Raw genomic sequence first — 19736 nt, forward strand, 5'->3', positions numbered from 1 at the left:
CACCTACAAGCACAAGGTACATTGTGGTTCTGTCCTCCTAGTCCTTCTTTGAAGGCCCCAAGACATTTTAAGACCCATTGCTGCCTTTGTGCTGAAGTCAAATATCCTGGAACTGTTGCGATTATTTTACCATACTAACCTCCCTCAGTATCCAAAGTGCATCCATTTTCCTTCTTTCAAACAGTCTGACCTCTGCATTCCCTTACATGGTGTATTGTATTTAGTAGTGTTACTAGAACTGTCCGTTTTGATAATAATAAAGTAGATATTTTCATATAACCATTTCTAGACAGTCCCTTTAATCATTGTGCAATAATTGTATTTTCGCTGTGTTGCAACTAACTAACCACCGATCCACGACCTTTATAAAATAAGCCTGCCGTTCCGTCCACGTTACCAAAATTGGATGAGGATGTTTATAATTTGCCTGTGTTTCAAATCTATTCAGATCCCTTCTGGTGTACTAGAGGCCCTTTTGGTGTACTAGAAATGTAGAGCTCATTGATGGTTTAGAAACTGATATTTATCCCTGCACCACTGGTGCCAGGGAAGTTGATTCGTCACACTCACTAATGTGTATTTTACAAAATCTGGTAACGATATTATATATTAATGATGAATACAATCATTCTTGAAGCTCAGAACACAATAAAATGGGTTCTGAGAGTTCTTCTGCATAATAAATCTCTCCATATATACTGACTAACTTCAGATTGAACCACTGCAATTTCAGAATGGCAAGAAAACTCATAAACCACTCCAGATGTTCGATTATTATATACTTATAAATTGGAACAATCTACTGACTCTTTAGCTTCTTATAGCATACACAAAGAAACAAGACGTGGATTGCGGTCTCCAACAGTTGAAGATCGCAGGACCAAATCTGTCCAGATTTGTCCACCCTGCCATTTTCCTAAATGGGTTAATCCTGGAAGAAATTGCAATCTAAATAAAAAATACAATAGGCCCATTTCACAAAGATTTTCACTGACGCAAATCAGGTAATGCCCTTAGTATCTCAGGTTTGCCCCTGCTACCAATGCAAATCTTTGTCAATTAGACTCAATGGGATAATTCAAAGAAGCGTTTTATAATAGCAAAACTGCATTGAAAAACGCTCTGTGACTTAGGCCCAATGTATATAGCATATATGAAGACATTTTTAGTTTTGGCCATTAGGTGGCTCTATAAACCCAAAACCTTTGCATTAGAGTGCAGCCGCGGAGAAATGGTATAGAGCGACACAACGCTTCTACGCGTTGTTTGGTTATTTACTCACCAATAGACTGCCGATGGCCATGCAAATCCATATGGATATTCCTACCCATTTCCTGCCCCTCCCGGCCCAAAACACATCCTCTTGGGATCTCTTGGAGCTGTCTTTATCAAACCTTTTCATCAAACTTTGTGCTCCAAGTGACTGACAATGTTTTTTCAAAGCAATCTTCTGAGACTAGAGAACTTCACTGGAGCTGTAATCACACTACTGGTGTAATAAAAATGTCTTAACCAGGTCTGCTTTCAGCCAAATGATATAAAAGTACTATGCATGTCCTTCACTGAACCCTGCGAAAAACAAGCATTGGCAAATCCAACAGTTTTGCCTTGTTTATAAGTATTAGGCATCATTTTGGAGCGGCTACCATCAATGGGCAGTTAATACCACTACAGCACTGCCTGGTAAATGCATTTCCAATGCCTACAAAACCAAAACTGTTGCCATTGCCAAGGCTTGTTCCAAACATGGTTCAAAGCCAAAAAATGTTTTTGTTGACAGATAATCCAATGCTAGCCTTGGTCTTAGAAGTTTGTGAATAGATATGCCATTGTACCCATTATTCCGGTATACAGACTTTGCTCAAGTCTTATCACTATCTTGGATACTTTCAGATTTGTTCCATAATTCAGGGAGGACAACCTGGACATCAAGCGGTTTTACATGGTAAAACCAAGCAAGCCATGGCTCTCCAACCAGAGCAACCACTTCTCTTAATAAACCCCTATGCAAATCATCCAGCAAGCTTGAAAATAAACAAATCCTAAGGATTGGTTTTAGGGGGAATCTGAACATTGATACCTGTGGTGCCCAATTTAAAGTGGAGAGGGCTCAGTGGAGTTGTGGAACGAAAAGATGCTAACGATTTCAAGAAATATTCTCAAACTAAGACAATTTTGCCAAGTTGTCGTAACCCCACATCTCCCCTCCAAAAATTGCAGCTTAAATAGCGCCCATTGAATGGATCTTTAAGGCAGACTGGACTGATTGTGTCCCCAGATGCTTACAAAATCTCATTGCGACCGTTGCTAATTAATGGGAATAGCTAATTATTTTTTTGATGATTGACCGGGGGACAATCCTATATTGGCTTTACGTTTAGTCCAAATAAAAAAATTTAAAAAACTGTGGTTACAAAAAAGTAATGCAAGGCATTCAAACGATTAAGGAAAATATACAAATAGAGTGGATGTAATGATCTTCTGCCACTAATCACGGTGCTCCCTAATAAACCTTATTCCTTATTGGTTCCACAGTATCTTAACTCATTATCTGTGTCAGACTGTCCCGCCCATAGTCATGGGCTTCATCTTGGTGGTCACACACACATGCAAGGACGTCAATCTTTAATAGAGCAGGCTGTTGGGCGTGTTGGATGGGGCACACGTGGGAAGCCGCAGGGGATTCTGGTTAATGGAGTTCCTGTTAGGTGATGTCCCGCGCTGAGTGCTGCGTGAATCCAGTCCCTGCTTGTCTTGTCTCCCTATGACTGCACTGCCAGGCTTGAAGCGAGGCTCCCTCGCTTTCTCTCCCTCTAGGCTCCCTGGAGAACCACTCCTCTTCAGCCTCAGTCTCTCCCTGCTCCCAGCAATTATCCCAATGGGACAGCGGGTGGAGCATGCTGGATGGGACACCGGCATGAAGCTGCAGGGGAATCTGGGTAATGGAGTCCATTTTAGCTGTTGTCCCACAAATACAGTCCCTGCTTTTCTCGTCTCCCTCTCACCACTCTGTAGGAATTCAGATGAGATTTCTCTCACTCCACACTTTCAGGAACCCCACGTCAGTTCAGCCATGGTAGCTCTCTGCTCCCAGCACAATCTCAGTGCAGAAGGGGGAGGATCAACCTGGATGGGACACAGTGGCAAGCTGCAGGGGATTCTAGTTAACCGAGTCCCTGTTAGCTGATGTCCCACACGAGGGGCTTCACTAATCCACTCACAGCTTTTCTTGCCTCTCTCTGACCACTCTGTAGGACTCGAGGTGAGATTTACAAGAGGGGTCGACCATGAACCTAGGGTCTGATTTTCGAAATCATGAACGGAAGAGTGACTCAATGAAGGAAACAATGTACCCGACAAATAACTGTAAACATAATTCTTCTGCAAATCAAGATCCAGTGAAGTTTGGTAAGCATGCAAGCGGTTTTAGACCGTGTAGATGATCCTAAGGCAAGGAAAGCCACAGCATTTTGGATGCTTTCAAGACAGGAGAGAAGATGTTTAGGGAGACCCCAGTAGAGAGCATGGCTGTACTCTAGGCATGAAGACACCAGTGCGGAGACATCAACAGTGCTCAGATAAGCAGGTAAAAAGGGACGAGCCTTTCTGAGCCCTCTGCTTGTGACTGCATTAGCCTGAGAATCATAGCTAGATCGTTGTCGAAGCTAAACCCCCAATTACGGTCCAAGGAAGTCAGGACCGGGGCCATGGCCATTTCACAAGGTGAAATATGGGAAACTCAGATAGGTTGAATTACACGGCAATCATTAGTTCAGTGTTGTTGTTTTTTTTTACTTTAACCAGGTGCACTCCAACCATCCAGCAATGGCATGCGACCAGTCCTTTCTTGGTCAACTAGTCACAAGGACTTTCCCATATTACCATCACCACAATGTTTCAAAGGGCTGCTGCCTAGTACACGTTGGTCATTTGAGGCTTTGCAAATCAGACAACATTGGTTGACACCATTTGGAAAGTGAGACTATGCATGGCTAACAAAACCCCATTTACAAAGATGGCGGGAGAAACACAATTGTAAAACATAAATGGCTAAAGAATAAGAGAGAAGAATATTATGAATTCGGGTTAAACGGAGAGCGGCCGTGTTTCTTGGTATTTGTATCTGGTCTTCTGCTGCACATGTATTTGGAGTTAGGGTGTCTCCAGACTCTTCACAGCCAGCTCCTGCACAACGTTTTCTGAACCTTATGTAATTATAGAACTCTTGCATGATTTAATCTCAACTTATTTTTACCAAGTAGTGCCCACTCATCTTTCTCTTTGGATGTGATCATGCAGCCAAGAAGAGATTTGAATGAAGGTCAGTAGATTGTTCATTGTAGGGTGTGCATTGTAGCGTGCCTTATTTCGTCAAATGTAGATGAAAAGGGTGCAAGTCATTGAGGCACGAGGGTGAAGTAAAGGAGAGGGTTCATAGCAGTAATGTCAGAATTAATGTTCTGGATTTTATTTCTGAGAGAACATAGTCTCTCCTGTATAGCGAGGTCTTGTGGCATCATTTTACCACTTCCTTTGAATTTATACTGTTCACCGCAGTCAAGTTTATCCTTTCCCCGCCAGAACTTTAAATGTTATGCACAAATTGTTCAATACAAAGTTGCTGTCTTGGATTTTATTGTTGGAGTGGTCTGGGCTCTTTTGACCATGTTCCTTAAGGCATTTATAGTTTAAGTATTCATTTGTATGCCACCCATGTGTGACAGCTACTCATATGTTTGCTGAGCAACCCCATAGGTTTCTGTTAGTTGCATTGTTCTGGTGAGTTGGGATCCATTCCTTTCAGTTTTGTGGTGTTTGCGGTGTGGTCCAGAGAGGGTGTCAGATGGAGTCAAACCATTTCCCCTCTAGATTAAGAGTCCTCTTGATTTGATGGAAAAGTACAATTTGTTACCCCCTCATGGATTCATAAGCCCAGACGAATGGTACATTGCCCCCTTGATCCACTTGATTTCTGAGTGTCTTGGAAGAATTTTACAACAGATCATTACCTATGGGAGCCGATAAGATAATGTTAGCATGTGTGCTTCAGGCACTTCAACCCAATCTATGGTATGATGTAAAGAATCTTAGCTATGTAAAAATGAGTGATGTCTTCGGCTTCACCTTATTCTTCTTTCTAAATTTCATTGTCTTGGTGCTATGTCACAACAATAGTTCTGCCAACAAGGGGATGTCCTCGGCTTCACCTCGTCTTCTGCTCTAGATTTTCTGATTGAGTTGCCTTGTCTGACATATATTTGGATCTTTCTTAGTAGATTTTTTCTTGGGATTCATATGTCTAGAATTGGTGTCATCTCCTGCAAAGTGAAATGGTGCTATGCCCCAGCCCTGGCAAGGATGCAGCTTGGCTTTTCATATAAACAATTGCCACCCAGAGGCGGGCGGCAGCCTAGGCAGCTGCCTGGATGTTTTGCTTCAGAACCAGCCATGATAGTTTCTCAAGTAAAAGAAATCACTCCACAGTCTTTCCAAAATCATTTTTCTCTGTATCTATGTTTAACCGCAGCCTTTCTGAACAAATTTGCTGAAACCTTAATTCTTTTTCTCGTTAAGGTATAGCCAAATGTTTCAGAAAGATGCCTAGAAGGGAAAAGTAGCTAGAAGTAATCCCTGGGTGATAACGTCAATAAGAGCTCACCATTACATTCCCAGCGAGCAATCGTTGCACACGGTGATGCACAAACCTTGTACTACAGTAGCTGTGTGTCTATTTTCCAATCACCACTGAGGATTGTTTTGTTCTAAAAAGAGACCAAAGAGTCAAGATAGCTCTTGGCAGTAGTGGCAACGTTGCTCCCCTGCATTAAAGTGGGTGGAGATCCTTTATACTCTAATTCTCGGGCTCATGGTTACTTGCAAAGGGTCTGGGCAGCGACTGTGAGAATTCTGATGTCTATTTACCTTTGTCCTAGTTTGGGGGTGCTTTCTTATTGGGCAGAAACAGGACATGTGCCAAAGCACCTGGTGAGAGCTTAGAAGCCTACGGTCATTAGGCTGAGAGTTACTGGCTATGTTGGTGGCTATGGATCCTCCCAGGCTATGCCCTGTATTTCCCTTTCAGCTCGTTCAGTTCATTCGTTACTCCCTTACAGAGAGAACACCTGCTGCCTTCTTTAGAGGAAGGGTTTTCTTGAACCAATGGCATCTAGCTTTTTCTGTTCAGAAATATCTTGTGATTTGTGTGTTCCTTCTGACACCCTTACTTTATTGATCGTATAGCTAAGCCTCACTCAATCTGCAAACTACTCATCATGTACATACATGTCACCTAGGTGTCACTCTGGGCAATAAAAACCTATGAGCACCTGTTAGATGTTTGAATTCCTGTTGATGACAAAAACTAAGGTTGAAAGCAGGTCATTCTGTTAGTTTCTGCTTCCAGTGATAACTTAGAAACAGTGAATGGTGAAGCGCTGAAATAAGAATAGTAAAAATAGTATGGCCTAATACTCACCTCCGTTCTGAATTCCCTCCTCACTGCTTGCTATTCCAAACACTCGTGCATACTCATTCTCATTGACCTTTCTGCCGCCTTTGACACTGTCGACCACCACTTACTCCTCAACACTTTCTCTTCCTTTGGCCTCAATGGCTCTGTCCACAACTGGTTTTCCTCCTACCTTTCCAACCGCTCCTTTGCTGTCTCTTGGTGTGGACACTCCTCCCCTACTCATTCCCTTGACTTTGGTGTCCCCCAAGGCTCTGTCCTTGGCCCTTTCCTCTTCTCACTTTATACCTCCTTTCTTGCCCCTATCATCTCTTCGTTTGGTATCTTTTACGACTTCTACGCTGACGACGTCCAGCTTTTCCTCTCCTTCTCTTCCTTTACACCTGACATCCACCTCAAACTCTCTTCCTGTCTCACCGCTATCAAAAACTGGATGTCCTCCCACCCTCTCACCCTTAACACTGACAAATCAGAAGTTTTATTCTTTCCTGCCAACACCCTTCCTCCCCCTCTCCTCCTCCTTACATCCTCTTTCCTCCTACTCAGCTCCCCTTCTCTGCCACTGCCCCTAATCTAGGCCTCCACTTCTATTCCAACCTCTCCTTTTCCCACCATATCTCTCTTACCACACGTGCTTGTCGCTACTACCTCTACAATGTTCGCAAAATCCGTTCCTCCCTCACCTTCCACGCCACCAAAATTCTAATTTCTTCCCTTGTCTTTTCTCGTTTCTTTTACTCCTCAGCTCTCCTCTTTGGCCTCCCTTCCTCTCATCTGACCCCCCTTGAATCCCTCTACCATTCTGCAATCCGCACTCTTTGCTCCCTCTCTCCTCATGATTCCATCTCCTCCTCGCTTTCCTCTCTAGGCTGGCTCTCCTTTCACTCCCAACTCAAATTTAACTTCCTCTGTCTTGTCTTTAAAACTCTTCATGGCCTCACCCCTCCCTACCCGTCCTCCCTCCTTTCTTTCTACTCTCCATCTCGTCCCCTCCGTTCTGCTGACCACTTCCTACTTGCTGTCCCTCCTGCTCCGTGTGCTTCTTCCCATTTCCGATCTTTGCAACTCCTTGCCCCTCCCCATTGGAACTCTCTACCCCTCCCCACCCACTCTATATCTTCTCTCTCTTCCGCCCCTTTCTTAAAATCCTACCTACTTCATCACCCCTCCTGATAATTCTTTACTATCTTCTCCTTTACCATCCCTACACAAGTTCACAATGTTTTGATCTCGGTAAGTTGTTCTACTTACTGTTCTTGATGATTTGACTCATGTCTTGTTCCATTCTGCTTCTATTGTATACATGTTGTTCTTTTGTAAAGTGCTTTGGATTAAAGCGCTATATAAAATTTGATAAATACAAATAAATACAAATAAAAATGTCTGGGCAAAGCACCACAACACATGCAAAAAAGGGAACTCTTTGATTTCTTCTGTTCTCTGGGGTCCTCTGCCTATGGAGATGGAGTCTAAATAAAAGCTTTATTTTTATGTTTGGTAACAAGCATTTAAATAGAAGGCAGACTGAGCCGTCGCCAATGCATGAATTTCCTGTAGTAACATTGGTGCAATAAGTCAACATGTAGTACCTACTCAAACATCCACATATAAAGTACACAACATAATTTGTATTGCATTATATATATATATATATATATATATATATATATATATATATATATATATATATATATATATATATATTGTAATTTTGGAATTGACACATTTAAAGTGTTGGCATATTTATGATGTTATAACCAGCTCGAATTTAAGAAAGAAGTTCCAGGTTTATTGAGCCCTGATTGAAATTCTGTCACCTACATATGTTGAGAACATGACAAGAACACAATTGAAGGACTGTGCTTCTGTTTCATTGGTTACACATTTCTAATAGTGTATATTCATATTGTTGTGTACATGATGTTTTATCAAATTGTGACGTTTCGTATATACATGTATTTTGTTTTGTCTGGAATGTAATAAACATGATTGTGTGAGCTTTGTATGTGGATGTTTAAGTAGGTACCACATGTTGACTTATTGCCTTTTTTGTTTATAGTACATTGATTACCCTAAAAGTAGGCATTGTGACCACACCTTCAGGATTTGGGGTTACCCGATCAAAATAAAGAGTAGCATTGGTGAAATCCATGCCATGAGAGGGCGAGACTGCTTCATATTCAAAGAGTTAGTTAAATGTAGAGGCTGGTGATCAGAACACTCACACAAAGGTGGAGAAACACAGCCCCCCTTGGTACTAGTTGTCTGGATGAAGACCCCCGCTGTCACATCGTGCATCAGCCTGGTTGTGTTAGAGGCAGGGCTCAGGGGGGATCTTTTGGGGGGCAGTGACGAAGGAGGACGGGAAGTCCTCAGTTAGAAATTAAATTGGAGTTGAAGCACATCCAACCGTGTGGGCCTCCTTATTAACCAGAGTGTTGAGTGTGGCGTGGTCCATCTGCTGAGTGACACTGGCGAAGGAACCATGGATATTCTCGAGCAGATGGGGCGTAAATCCTACAGTTCGCGGGGTGCCTCCACCATGCCACCCGGGTGGCATTGGTGCTACGTTTGCAGGAGGTGAGTGCCTCCACTGGGCACTGACCCGACAGGCACACAAGCCGACACACAGCTATTGGTATTGTGGGCTCGTGTCTGCGCTCGGCAGGTACCAGCGCATGTCCCCATGGCAGGAGAGCTGCATCTTCCGAGCCATCCAGCCCTGCCATACAGTGCGCGTGCAGCAGGAGCTGGCGCCATCATGCGCGGAGAAAGTATCCTGCACTCCGTAGACCAGATGGGGCACATCCTGGGGGTTTCAAGCCGTCACCCATATTTGCCAGCACTCCACAGGCAAATGAAGAGTCCAGGCCCTACACGAGGACTGCCATAGAGGCACAGGTTATCCCCAGGCACGGCCTGTACAATAAAGTAACTACGGGCAGTGCATTGCTGAACTCGGGCGGGCGCGGAGCTGATCCACACCTGCCCTCACTTAATCAGGGTCAGCAGCAAGGACCCACTCACAAAAGGGAATCCTCAATTACTAAGGCATACAGGCTCACTGAGGCTGCGACATGTCAGAGGAAGATATGCCAGCAACGGTGTTGGCGTGCCCATCGGATGCATTTCAAATGTCGCAGGGCGAGGCGGTACCCTGGCAGCTACCCACCGCTTTTGACCTAACTGGCACAAGAAATGTGGTTCTGTGATGGATTTGTTGGGCCAAGGAAGATCCCACGGTCACCCTGACTCTGTCACTGCTCCTCCTCCCCCGGCCAAATGTTCTGTGACTCCTAGCTACGGTCTGCTGCTGCCACTGTAAATGATACCAATAGCAGTAACAGCTAGGTCACGTTCACCCTCTGCACTGAACTTCTCAGTTGTCTTTCCTCCTTGTTTGCCAGTCTATTGTTGGCAGGGTCCGAATGGGTCGTAAAAATTGGCTTGGGCACCAATGAAAACGTAGTCCACAGTCACAAATGCCAATTCATCCCTTTTTTGGCAGAATGAGTAGCACCCAAAAGTGGGTTTGGTCAAATGTTTCTTCAACAGCACTAGTCGAAACTCTGAGCTGCACAGTGAAGCAACTCATCAAACTGGCCCACATTTGATGAAACACTGACCCACTTTGACCCAAAACACTAGCCTACACTGGCATGTTGGACTTGGGCCTCCCTTTAGACCAGCCCAAGCCCTAGCCAACTCCCTAACACTGTCCCCATTTGCCTCTGGTATGGGCTGCAGGAGAGCTCCCCTCAGCTGCAAGCTGAACTGCACAGAAGTAGGTTTTATACACTCTCAGGTAGGAAGGGATCCATGAGGGAAGAGAGGTTCCTATAGCAACAGAAGTGCCGCCATCTTGACCTGCAATCATTAGTATAAGTAAAGTGTTTTACATGTATTCATCTAAAGAAAATAGGCCATTACTAGCTTGCCTGATCGTGATTAACAACTACCAGTGTCTTTGTGAACATTGAAGTGCGCAGATAAGCGACCCCCTACAAGATTCCTGGTCTACACAGCCTGCAAGCACAACCAGTGCACAGCCAGAAAGCCCAAGTGTGTATGTGTGGAAATCTAAAGAAAGTAATACCTGAGCCTTCTGATTGAAGCACTGATTTCGCAGATAAATGATCAATCGCAGATGAGCCCCACTATACAGCCATTGCAGCAATCCACGAGTCAGATAGCTAGACGATGTGATCTAAACCTTTTGCGTCGCCAAGGCAGGTCAAAACACCCTATTTTTTGTGTGGAGGCAGGTGAGCCCATTGAAGTGAATGGGCATATAGAGGGCTTGGCGGATGAGTCAGCTGATTGCAAGGGGGTGACACCCACCAAAAGCATGTGAGTTGAGGGCTATGGATATACACATACCGAATGAGCAAGACTTGGGGTTTTGGTGTGTTTGCAGGCACTAGAAAAACACATTGCTTCTGCACTGCAAACAGAAAGATGTTACCATCAGTGACTACCTCCTCTCTCCCTGTAATTCCACAGGTCATCTCCAGCCCCCTCTACAGGCTGTCTCCCTCTCTTGGTGTCTGCCTCTGCCATCTCACTCTGCGTGTCCCATCACTCTCTTCCCTCTCTTTCTGCATGGCCCACCTGTAGTGCTTGAGATTGAGCGAAGGCCCTCATTTGGCGGTGTGGCTTCCATAATGAGCGTGGCCTGAAAAGTGCATACACCATAGTAAGGTACGTAAACAAATATATAAATGTATGTAAGCATTTATATATTTGTATGTGTACCTTAATATGGTTTGTGTCCTTTTCAAGCCATCTTTTATAAGCATCTAATATGTTGATTAGATCACAGAGCCCCCAGGACTGCTGATGGTCAGTGACCTGGGGGGGTAGGGAAAAAAGGGACCATACCTTCCTCTTGTGACCCCTAATTTGAGGGGTCACAAGAGGAAGTTACAGTGACTGACAGAAGTACCAGTGTCAGGATTAATCAGGTGAGTACAAAGGCAGCGAATATGGCAAGGGAAATGTGCACAAAATCACACAGTGAATAACCTTGAATCAAACAACGTGCACACAAGAACCACGACTCATATATACTAAAACCCAGGAGTGCAGATAGAGTGAAACAAAAATACCTATATATGAAAAGGGATGTGGGGTAAGCACTTAGAACCTCCTTATGACTGAAAGGAAAGTCGGCAAACTCCTTACCCACTATGCTATTACAGATACTGACAGCGCTAAGCCCACGTAGAGGGCAAGCAAGGACAGGATCTGTGTGCTGACACTCTGGATGATACTGAATAAGGAACTTAGAAACAGTACTCACGAGAACCGGAAAGACCACTTGAATGTCAGTAAACCCACGAACCCAGTTGATCAAACAGGGACCCAGAAGGCTATAACAGCAATGGGTGGAGGATAACTAAATACCTAAGACCTAAGTCAAGGAGCAAGTAGGAATTGTGATTAAAGAAATAGTGAGGAAAACAAAAGGCATTCACACAGGGACTAGTTACAACAGCACCCCACACCTAAATAATCAAATGGGAAATAAATGCAGAAGTGAAATGGAAAACATGGAATGGATCCCAATAGGAAGTAAGGATCAGGAGCAGGGAAAATGACATCACAAAAGGAAACCTTACCCATCCATCCAAGGAGAAAAGGCAGGAAACTAAATCTAAAAAAGGAAAGACTAATGCATCAGGTTTTTCAGTAGCAAAGGACAGCATCAAAGAAACAGAAAACACAGGCAAATTGGGCTGCATCAAAGGGTAAAGCACAGAGAAAGGCTGCCTCCAGACAGAGGAAGACAGAAAGGGAAATCCAGAAAGCAGAAATCATTTAAGCACATGAATCCGAAATCCAGGGCGGAGGAACAAGAAACAGGAACTAGGCACAAAAGCTAGGAACAAGGAACAAGGGACTAGTCACAACAGGAACACTGCAACGATGACCAGCGCTGGACTGAAGCAAACTGAGGTTTTTTAAAGCTGCTTAACGAGCACACCCCTCAGGTGTGCCGCCTGCTGCACCTGCAGCCACAGGTGTTGCCTATCCTCCACCCAACCTTGTCCTGCAAGGGAGGAGGTGAAGCAGTGAGCCAGGCATTCTGGGAAGCATAGTCATTTGATTAAAGTAGCATGCTGGCTGCCAAAAACCTGGAATGGATCCGGAAGGGAAGTAACTTGGAAAATAAGGTTTTAGCGCTCCCAATTCATCACAGCACTGTAGCATTAGGTTCGGAGGAAATGTCCAGTATGGAATAAACCCCAAAACATGCCCCCAAGTGGTGGGAACGGGAGCGAAGGGAGCGAGTCGTGACAGCATACCCCCTTCCACGGCCGTCTCCAGGCGACCGTCACCCGCACAAAACATCTTCCTTCTATGATAGGAGCGCTTTGTCTTTGGAGGTGGCACTGATGGAAACGGTGGCCTGTGGGCAAAAGCAGATGGACTGGAATGAATAGAATCAAGCTGCAGTCTAGAAGAGTCATAAGCAGGCTTCTGGTGAGGAAGAGACTCATGGTTCGAAGAAAGGCATGAAAGACTTGCAGGACCTGAAGCATAGTTGGAAGGTCCAGGAAGCTCAGTCACTGGGAGTGGACACTTATAAGTCTTTGAGGAGGGAGGCAGGCTGGTGCAACATGCCTTAGACAATGGTAGAAGCCCTGTTAGCCTTTCTGCCGAGAGTGGACACGCAGGAGGTGAGGAAACTGCAGGTTTCAGGAAATGTTTATGTTCAGAAAAAGAAGGTGGCGGCCGAGGTAGAGGTTCGGATCCTTTTCTGTCATCCATCTGGGAAAAGGCTTGTGGTTGAAAGTGACTAAGGTTTGACTGCATATGTTCCATGCCTTGGAGGCCTGGAAGCCCTATCGGTTGTTCGAGGCTGGCACTCCCGGTGACAGTCGTGTAGCCACCTTGTTGCACGTGGGATACAACCGCAGGGACGTTTGGCATACTGATAGGAGTGATAGACGCAGTACTTAGTACATCAGGCACACTCGCAGCAGGAGCAATAACAGGCACATCTTGAACTGCAGCATTCATTCCCTTCCTTTGGCTACTAGCACCCAACTGGTGCTGCTGCTGGGGGGCCGTGCCCGTCCCTTCCCTCGGGCTCATGCTTGATCCGGCAACAAAAAAGCTGTCAAGCGGCTGATCCGAACCGGACCCCAGATGCGAACCACCCAGCCCGCTATCCTGGTCGGCTACTTGTTCGGTGACTGGGCCGTGGCGGATGGTATCCGTCTACCTCTCGTAGTACTCCAGGCAAGTCCAATGGCCTTGCATGTAAGGCTCTCCCGAGTCATGATCCAGCTTGATGTTTCTGAAGTGAGAGCTGGCAGAAGTTTCAGACTCAGATGTTGCATCTTCGGGAGGCTCTGATGCTACAGTCAAGCAGTTGGGAGAATTGTCTTGTGAAAAAGGCAGGCAATCTGGTGATCCCCCTGAAGCATACAAAGGGCTGGCTGGACCTTCATCGGTAATAAATGGTTGGGATTCAGGAGGAATCTCTGGAGCAGAAGAATATGCAGCAGGATCTGACAGTGTAGACAGGTACACCTCCGATATTGGCCGCAAGGCTGAGCAGGATACAGGTCTCTCATGAACTGAAGCCAAACTAGCAGTAGGCTCTGGGACCGAAGACATGCACTTAGAATGTACTACCGGACGCTCCATGGCTGAAGGATAATCTGCTGGATGAGTCACTGTAGCCGAAGACAGGCATGCCAGAGGAAATTCTGAGGCTGAAGGCATGCAAGCTGGAGCCATCTCTTTAGCTGAAGACAAACTTGTCAAGGTCTTTGGCACTGACCACGTACATGGTGAAGGCTCTTGAGTGAATGGCAGACATGGCAGTTGTTCATTGATTGAAGACACGTGTGTCAAAGATGACTGCAGAGCTGTGGACTGGATAATAGAAGAGTCAATGGTTGTAGGAGGACAGACTGAAGTCCCAGAAGTAGACAGACATATTTGTGGCTCAGGAATGGAAAACACCTTTAGGGCAGTTGACTCCTTGGCACCAGTAACCAAAGACTGAGCTGTACCCCTGCAGTCCCTCTCCTTAGTGGATGGCACAGAGTCTCTTCCTTTGTAGAAGTCAATATCAACCAGAGGAATCACCATAGTAAAGTCTCTGTTAATCAGGATTTTGTCAATTGTCCATTCCTCTGTCTTAGCTTCTGAAAGTGGCAGATTAACAATCAACAGTTCAGGAATCGTCTGCCAGGTTTTTGGTTCAGTATACTGTGGAATGAGTCCATCAAAATCTGAAATCTGTACTGTCTCTGACTGTTCGTTGTGACCAAAATTGGCAGAAGGAAGAGCGAACACAGAGGTAGCATCGTTTTCCACATCAACTTGAACGTCTAATTCAGTCTCAGCAGCAAGATCAAGGGCAGAACCTAAGCCTACAGTAGTGACTGATTCTGTGTATGTCACCATTGTGGATTGTGTTTGGAAATCAGAAGCATGTATGTCTTCAAGCTCAGAATTATGACAAACTGCTACACAGGAAATCTTAGGTAAAGGAGTGGCTTGTAAATCTTCAGCTAACTGCAATCCCTGACAAACAGCAGAACAATTGTCAGAAACTGTGCCCAGATTAACTGCTGTGCTAGAAGAAAGACTTTCACTCCCAATAGATCTAACATATTGACAAATATCATGGTTTACCAAAGTCTCTGCACTCAGGGGCTGAACAGTGTTCACTTCATCAACATCAACGGATAAAGTCTGAGGTGTATTCAGTAAAGAGTGCAAGGTCTTATTCTCTTCTTGTAAAGAAATGAATTCTTGTCTTAACTCCTCAAGCTTAGCTCTTAGCATGCCCTGCATTAACTGTACATCACTATCAGTAGGCACAGGGGGAGGCATAGTGGCATCAGGGCTGGATCCTGCACTAGCAATCTGGATGTGCACCGATTGTACATTGTCATCTACTGCTTGCAGGTTCTGAGATTTATACTTTCTCTTACCAACTTGGTCTGTGTTTCCCTTAAGCAAACTATTGACATTAGACCTCTTGGCATTAGGGACTACAGTATGTACTTGTGCAAAGGAGTGTGCTTTAGACTGAGGGTAGAAAACAGAAGTTATGCAAGGAACCCCTACATTCTTTATGTTTGTACCATGAAACTGTTCAATCTGAGGTGAAGCACAACAGGAATCATGGGGTTCAACAACAGAGGTACTCTTGTATAATAAGTCTAACAGTGTGTTGTTTTCTGATGCTAAGGCTTGTGCTGACATAGAATCTGGATCAGAATAAAAGACAGAACTAGGAACAGTTCATTTAAGTCAGGACTAGTGATTTGATTGTCACAGGTAAATGTAGGGGAAGCTTTCTGTATAAATTTGTTAGAGGCCTTGCTGCCTTTCTTTCTTAAACTTGCCATATTCAATGGGAATTTATGGCTGGTCATTCTGTCAGGATTAATCAGGTGAGTACAAAGGCAGCGAATATGGCAAGGGAAATGTGCACAAAATCGCACAGTGAATAACCTTGAATCAAACAACGTGCACACAAGAACCACGACTCATATATACTAAAACCCAGAAGTGCAGATAGAGGGAAACAAAAATACCTATATATGAAAAGGGATGTGGGGTAAGCACTTAGAACCTCCTTATGACTGAAAGGAAAGTCGGCAAACTCCTTACCCACTATGCTATTACAGATACTGACAGCGCTAAGCCCACGTAGAGGGCAAGCAAGGACAGGATCTGTGTGCTGACACTCTGGATGATACTGAATAAGGAACTTAGAAACAGTACTCAGGAGAACCGGAAATACCACTTGAATGTCAGTAAACCCACGAACCCAGTTGATCAAACAGGGACCCAGAAGGCTATAACAGCAATGGGTGAAGGATAACTAAATACCTAAGACCGAAGTCAAGGAGCAAGTAGGAATTGTGATTAAAAAAATAGTGAGGAAAACAAAAGGCATTCACACAGGGACTAGTTACAACAGCACCCCACACCTAAATAATCCAATGGGAAATAAATGCAGAAGTGAAATGGAAAACATGGAATGGATCCCAATAGGAAGTACGGATCAGGAGCAGGGAAATTATATCACAAAAGGAAACCTTACCCACCCATCCAAGGAGAAAAGGCAGGAAACTAAATCTAAAAAAGGAAAGACTAATGCATCAAGTTTTTCAGTAGCAAAGGACAGCATCAAAGAAACAGAAAATACAGGCAAATTGGGCTGCATCAAAGAGTAAAGCACAGAGAAAGGCTGCCTGCAGACAGAGGAAGACAGAAAGGGAAATCCAGAAAGCAGAAATCAATTAAGCACATGAATCCGAAATCCAGGGAGGAGGAACAAGAAACAGGAACTAGGAACTAGGCACAAAAGCTAGGAACAAGGAACAAGGGACTAGTCACAATAGGAACACTGCAACGATGACCAGCGCTGGACTGAAGCAAACCGAGGTTTTTTAAAGCTGCTTAACGAGGACACCCCTCAGCGTGCCGCCTGCTGCACCTGCAGCCACAGGTGTTGCCTATCCTCCACCCAACCTTGTCCTGCAAGGGAGGAGGTGAAGCAGTGAGCCAGGCATTCTGGGAAGCATAGTCATTTGATTAAAGTAGCATGCTGGCTGCCAAAAACCTGGAATGGATCCGGAAGGGAAGTAACTTGGAAAATAAGGTTTTAGCGCTCCCAATTCATCACAGCATTGTAGCATTAGGTTCGGAGGAAATGTCCAGTAGGGAATAAACCCCAAAACATGCCCCCGAGTGGCGGGAACGGGAGCGAAGGGAGCGAGTCGTGACAACCAGCCAGCCTTTCAGTCACAGCTTGCCTGACTTTAAAATGGTGGGCGCATATCCCGTTGCGGCTATGACCGTGGTGGGATAATGTGTCCCGCCATGGCATGGTGGGATCGGGGGGTCCCAGCAGGGCCCTGGCTCAGACCCACTTTATGGAGACTGCCGGGGCCCGGCCCCGCTGGCCCCGGCCAACTTAAAGCATGGCCCACCTGTTTCTTTGTGCCCACCCCTTTCTCTCGGTATCCCTACATATTATCCCCACCAAAAATATCGCCGTACATATGGTCGTCTGTCTCGCCATAGGCAATATTTTTTGCGGGGGATAATTTGTGGGAGCAGGAGTTGCGGGGGTGTCCCCCGAACATTTTAAAATATTGCAAGGGTAGCGGGGGTGTCCCCCGCTAGGTCCATGGCTCAATATCGGCACAAAATGATGGCGATATTTTTGTATCGCGATATTTTTGCAGGGATTTAACACATGGAACCTTTCTCTCCTGCTGCTCTCAGTTTATTGTCTCTTTCTTCCTCTCCCAACCATATCCCCCGCTCTCTCGTTCACTGCCATTTGTCTCTGCCCATTTCTATCTGCCCTATCTCTCTTGCTTTAGCCCATGGGTGCACAACATACGGCCCGCAGGCCAGTTGCGGCCCGCAATGCCATTTTGTCGGGCCCACAAGGCACAAAGACTTTCCTAATGGAGTGCGGCCCGCAAGCAGCATCGGCCGCCCTCCATTAGGAAAGTCTTTGACACTCTTCTCTTCTGGGCAGGACAAAACACTGGCTCTCATTGGCTCAGCACACACGCACCACGTCGCTCCTACGAGCCACGTAGTGCGTGTGAGCTGCACCAATGGAGTGCCAGCACTATGGCTGGCGTGGTCAATAAGGCTTGATGCCGGAAGGCATTTCAGCCTTGCCACGCCAGCCGTAGTACCACTCCACTTACCTCGCCAGCGTTCCAGCTAGCCTGCCTTCCAGCACGTCCGGTAAGTGGTCTGTTTGTTTGTGTGTCGGGTCTGTTCTGCTGTATGTTTCTGCAGTGTATTTTGAGATGCGAGGGTGGGGGGTGTGCATGAATGTTTGTTTTTGTATGTTTGTGCAGTTTTGTTGAGATGCAGGGGTGCGGGGGTGTCGGGTGTGCATGAATGTTTGTTTTTGTATGTTTGTGCAGTTTTGTTGTGATGCAGGGGTGGGGGGGTGCCGGGTGTGCATGAATGTTTGTTTTTGTATGTTTGTGCAGTTTTGTTGAGATGCAGGGGTGGGGGGGTGTCGGGTGTGCATGAATGTTTGTTTTTGTATGTTTGTGCGGTGTTTGTTGAGATGCGGGGGTGGGGGGTGTCGGGTGTGCATGAATGTTTGTTTTTGTATGTTTGTGCAGTGTTTGTTGAGATGCGGGGTGGGTGGGGGGGCCGGTGTGCATGAATGTTTGTTTTTGTATGTTTGTGTTGTGTATGTTGAGATGTGGGTGGGGGTGGGGGGTGTCGGGTGTGCATGAATGTTTGTTTTTGTTTGTTTGTGCAGTTTTGTTGAGATGCAGGGGTGGGGGGGTGTGCCGGGTGTGCATGCATGTTTGTTTTTGTATGTTTGTGCAGTGTTTGTTGAGATGCGGGGTGGGGGGGTGTCGGGTGTGCATGAATGTTTGTTTTTGTATGTTTGTGTTGTGTATGTTGAGATGCAGCGGTGGGGGTGTCGGGTGTGCATGAATGTTTGTTTTTGTATATTTGTGTTGTGTATGTTGAGATGCGGGGGTGGGGGGTGTCGGGTCTGCATGAATGTTTGTTTTTGTATGTTTGTGCTGTGTTTGTTGAGATGCGGGGGTGGGGGGGTGTCGGGTGTGCATGAATGTTTGTATGTTTGTATGTTTGTGTTGTGTATGTTGAGATGCGGGGGTGGGGGGTGTTGAGTGTGCATGAATGTTTGTTTTTGTATGTTTGTGCTGTGTTTGTTGAGATGCGGGGTGGGGGGTGTCGGGTGTGCATGAATGTTTGTTTTAGTATGTTTGTGTTGTGTATGTTGAGATGCGGCAGTGGGGGGGTGTTGGGTGTGCATGAATGTTTGTTTTTGTATGTTTGTGTTGTGTATGTTGAGATGCGGGGGTGGGGAGGTGTCGGGTGTGCATGAATGTTTGTTTTTGTATGTTTGTGTTGTGTATGTTGAGATGAGGGGGGTGGAGGGGTGTCGGATGTGCATGAATGTTTGTTTTGGTATGTTTGTGTTGTGTATGTTGAGATGCGGGGGTGGGGGGTGTCGGGTGTACATGAATGTTTGTTTTTGTATGTTTGTGCTGTGTTTGTTGAGATGCGGGGGCGGGGGGTGTCGGGTGTGCATGAATGTTTGTTTTTGTATGTTTGTGTTGTGTATGTTGAGATGTGGGGGTGGGGTGGTGTCGGGTGTGCATGAATGTTTGTTTTTGTATGTTTGTGCAGTGTTTGTTGAGATGCGGGGTGGAGGTGTCGGGTGTGCATGAATGTTTGCTTTTGTATGTGTGTGCAATTTGTTGAG

Source organism: Ambystoma mexicanum, chromosome 8 (genome assembly GCF_040938575.1).
Source record: "Ambystoma mexicanum isolate Mex_15411 chromosome 8, UKY_AmexF1_1, whole genome shotgun sequence".
NCBI classification, from domain to species: Eukaryota; Metazoa; Chordata; class Amphibia; order Caudata; family Ambystomatidae; genus Ambystoma; species Ambystoma mexicanum.